This window comes from Chinchilla lanigera, unplaced genomic scaffold, assembly GCF_000276665.1.
Source record: "Chinchilla lanigera isolate Chin_1 unplaced genomic scaffold, ChiLan1.0 scaffold00004, whole genome shotgun sequence".
Lineage (NCBI taxonomy): Eukaryota > Metazoa > Chordata > Mammalia > Rodentia > Chinchillidae > Chinchilla > Chinchilla lanigera.
In genome coordinates this window covers 28,372,471-28,377,430 of record NW_004955405.1, presented here as the reverse complement: position 1 = coordinate 28,377,430, position 4,960 = coordinate 28,372,471, and positions in this window count along the sequence as shown.

The following is a 4,960-nucleotide window of genomic DNA, read 5'->3' as shown; positions in this document are numbered from 1 at the left end:
AGTTCTTTTCCCATATGAGAGTTCAGTCAGTCAGGTGAAGAGTCTATGTCATTCCTTCTTTTACTCTATGATTCAGATTTCATGATTTCCCCATCATATCAGGATTACCATCAAAACTCTATGTTATTTTAGCATTCTAAGAGTTTAATGCATGTAGAACGGTTAGTAGCATATGTTTTTTCATGTTTCACAAACGTTAGTCAACTCAGTCATTTGTGTTTATTGTTCTTTTCCAAATAATGTTCTTGTAGATAAGTGTGCAAGTAAAGTAGTCCACCTTTTTCTGGCCGCCAGTGACCGGACAGAATCACTTGGTTGGAGTGGTACCAAAAATGGTGTCTACCTAGACAACACGGATTCCTCATAAGCTCTGTGCTTTCAAGAAAATTGATTATAAATTCTGTTTACACTTCACTAGTAGGTACATTATGAGCTTTACTTGAGATAATGCATTTAAAGAGTATATCACAGAGCCTGGCAAGAAATAGTTACTCTAAATTTTTATCTTTATATATCAGCATCTCAGGCACTGGTCTTATCTCTATCCTATCCCAAGCTATGCCCATCTTTTTATTACTGAGACATTAGCACATAGTACATTTTCTTCTGTATAACTGACACATTTTAAAAGCATGTTTTGTCATATGTGTATCTGAAGGAGACTGCTTTTAGTACACCGAGGATAAAGCTACAACCTCATAGTTTGCTTGACAATAGCTTTACCACCACTGAAGATACTTGCTAGATTTTTTTTCATTACAATGAAGCTTTTATCATATCCTAACCTCATTCGAGTACCTTTAATAACATCCGAGTATCTGGTGCTCATTGGTCACCAAATCAATATTGGCTGAATAAGTAGGTGAGTGCCCTGTGTGAGATTTTCAAGTCCTTCCACAGTTGGATTTTACCCCCATTTATTTCCTTATCTTTTTTTAGTTATTTCCATGAACACTGAACATTCATTCTTCCACATGCTAAATACTATGGCAATTGTTGAATAGTTCAAGATGATAAAGGATCGCACATCTTTGAAAGAAAGCCTTTCCTCAAACCACATTGATTTGGTTTTCCACTCCCAGGGTTTTGCTAGAGCAGATTTGCCAGCTTAAAAAGCCGTTTCTGCCCTTTCATTCCGTGCACATTCCTTTTATCCCTCAGGATTCGGTTCAAATTGTACATTGTTCTCCATAAACACTTACTTAACCCACCTCTGTAAAGTGATCGCTCCCTCATTCCTCTTCTGCCTTGCTAAGACAATTACTGTTAATTACATCATTCTTTGGCTGGGAATTGGGCACTGTAAGTTGTCTGGTACAGTAATACTCAATGTTATCCTATAAATATGTAATTTAGTCTCTGCTTACGTGGTGCAAGTCCTCTAAAGCCAGATGCTTCACAATGTACTTTGTGTTTTTTCTTGCCTTCCATTAGGCTTGATATTAATACTTTTTCCAACAGTGGTATCTTCTGAGTGATTAATAGAGAGCCTGCAGGAAATTTTCTTGTATATTACAGAGATGTATTGCCATGCATAGATGAATAGATATTCAATAAATTTTGACCTCTTGTAAACTGACGATCAATATTAGGTAGATAATAAATCTCCTGATTGCAACTGATGTAAAGGATGTTTTTGAGGATTCATGAAAATGTCATGGACTTAAGAAATGTAATTATTACCTGCAGAGAAAGAGACATTCATACTTCTATACATTTTCTCTCTACTAATTCATTACTAATCCTTTCCCAGTCTTTGTTTCCATTTTTATGCCATTGTTCAGGGTAGAGAGTCTTAAGCTCCTGGATGTTTATAAATTTCAAGAACAAATTTCAACAGGATTTGGAATCCAATAAAGTATTAGGTATAAAGAGAACTAGCCTGCTATTTAACAATAAGAAGTAGATGTTGAAGCTCTGGCTTATTTACATTCAAAGTCATTGCTCTGCCAACTCTGCCGTGGCTTAGGTGATTTCTCCAGTTCTAACACAGAAAAGTTATTGGCATATAGAAGGGATGTGGTCTGGTTTTTGGACTGGCATATCCTAGATAAGATTTGTAACTGCACAACTCACAAAAGCAATAGCAGCTTATGTGTTGCCTGGGATGTGTCAAGAGCAGCTCCAAAATTCTTCAAGTATTAACTTTTCTTAGACCTGCACACAGATCTATAAAGGAGATAGCGCTATGGCTATCCACATTTTATACCTCAAAAGCTGTGAAAGAGGGGGAGGTAAAAGCCCTGAAGACAGTGGTGAAGGGTTTGTGCATGGAGAAGGGAAGAAAGGCAAGGTAAAACTTTCCTACACTGAATTTGGTTTCAAGCCATCCAGTACTCAAGCTTCCCTAAATTCCACCTTAGCCTTCTTTCTTGGCTGAGGAAGAAATCCATTTAGGGTGGTAAACATGCAGCCAGATCATCCACTCCAATCCCTGATTTAACTTTGAAGAATCAGTCTAAGAATAAACAAGTCACATCAGGTCTGTGAAGATAATCACTTGTTTCCAGACCTCTTAGGAAATCAAAGGGGATCTGGAGGCCTTTCTGAGATCTGGCATTCTTCACATCCTTAATGCGCAGGTACAATGTTTAAGTTGCTCGTGTGAGGCAGATCCAAAGCAGTGACTAGCCTGGAAATGAACTTTGACAAGTTGCAGAATACAGTTGCCCTGTTAGCTAGTGGGTTGACCATAGAAATACCACTTAAGTGGTTTTAGCAGCAGATGCAGTATGATCACATAAATGTATGTGATCTGAATTTAGATGTTTCACATAACTCTATGGTAGCCTAGGTTTCAGGGAACTTAACCCTCAAAGATTCCAAAGCCGGGATGAAGCCATCTCAGAACAAGCACAGCTAATATAGCTGTGCTGCTGACTCCTATCACTTTACTGAAAGGAACAGTTAATGATTACTTATTTGATCAATCTTGCATGTCTTTATTTGTTTTCCTGAGAACTTTGATGATATCAATACGTAATACCACAATCACTGTTAATTTCCTACCACTTTGTCTGTAACTCTGTATTGGTTGTATTGTTCTTATGCTATTTTGTGAATGGATGTCTGTTTGTTAATGTTTTCCTGTTTTTATTTTTAAAATAAATTTTAAAAAAGAACAAACACAGATTCTATCCTCAAAGTTGTTCTGTTTTTGTTAGATTGTAAGACACCTGGATTCTGGTGACAGTATCACGATCTCTTTGTGACTGAACTACATACCACTTTGCTCTGACTTGGTCCTTCTGTCTAAGAATGGGTATGACAATGTAATGCAACTCAGTATCTGATTGAAGATACAAACTTAATTTATTTTTTTTTTCTGTTTAAGACACAAGCTTTCAATAAGCTGATGTTTAGTTAAATGTTTTGGATTCTGGAGATGAGGGTCTTAAACTAAAAACAAAACATCGTAATAATAAATAAACGTATTCATTTTTTCCAGGATAAATACAAATACAATTTCAAAACTTGGCCCCAGTTTTGAAAATTGTCTGCAAAAGGAAAGTACCCAAGAGTTTTGATAATTTTGTCTATATGAAGAGTTTAATCTTTCTTAAGATGCCCTATAGTAATGCAAACCACCTTAAGTGTGAGAAAACCTGAGTATTAGTTTCTGCTTTGGATCTTACCAGTTCTCTGAACTTAAGCAGTACACTGGGCTTGAATTTTCTTACCTATAAAACAGAAACAATAAATTTTATTTCTGTTGTCTAACTCAAGGGTTATTAGAAAATAATAAAGCTTACAGTTTTGAACACAGTGCCTTTCAAGGGCAATGCTATGAGTTATATGCTTCAAGTGTATTACCTCCTTTCATCTTCGTTCCAACACTAATGAATTAAGTAATGATTACCCACTTTAAACATATGAAAACTGAAGTTCAGAAAGGTTAAGTAAGTTGCCTAAATTCATAGACCTCACCATCATAGGAACAAGCCAAAATGAGAACACTAACCAAAGTGCTTGTATAAGACTGAAATGATCTATTTAGCAGGGTAAGACATCTTTTTTCCTCTCCTCATCTTGTCTTTCTACTACTTTTCCTTTACTACCCCTTTACTTCGCTTTTCTCTTTCTGACTTTTAAAATTAGGTATCACATATTTCTATAATTCATCATCACATACTTGAGTAGGTTTGGGTTTTGATAAGAAAAACACCAGGGTTTGAGTAAGAATACATACACATATTGTTCATATCCAATATTGGACTGTCCTTAGCAATCCATCAAGTATTGCTTGATAATTTAGGATGAATTATGATTAAGTCAAGTACAGGAAATCTAGAAATATAAACGTGACTTCTTTCTACCTTGGAGTAAGACTTGCACATAAATAAGTTCATTATGAGGAAGAAGCAATTGCATGTTATGAAAAAATATCGTGCAAGGACAGCTCAGGAGAGGAAACTAATTAAATCCAGGTGAAAGGATTATGGCCTCCTCATGAATGTCCAGAGAAATGGGTGCTGGCTTCTTTCTCCCTAAACTATGAGTATAATGCAGGATGTAGTGTGAAATACCAAGGAGGAGGACTATGGGGTAAAATGGTAGAGCCTGGGAAGCTGAGCTTGGGAAATATGCCTTTCCCTCCTTTAAATCCCCACCTAAGAATTTAATTCCTTCAAGTCTCATCAAGGCAGAAGCTATTTACTATAGAAGTGCACACTTAGAGGAGTGGAGCAGAGAAGGAGGGAGGAGGATAGGAGGGGGCATCGTCTCGTATTTCACAGATGTTGATTGTAAGTTTCCACCTGGTAAGAGCCTAGGGGCCAGGGCATAAAGATACAAGTCAAAACATAGACACTTAGCACAGAAACATCTAACAGCACCCAGTGAGGGAATTATGAAAACTCAGAAACTCTTTTGAGTGGTTAAATAAATATCTTTCCTTGTAATTGCATTTTTTTTTTCCTCACTTAATGAAATTTAGAAAGAGTAGTAGACTCTATTCCCT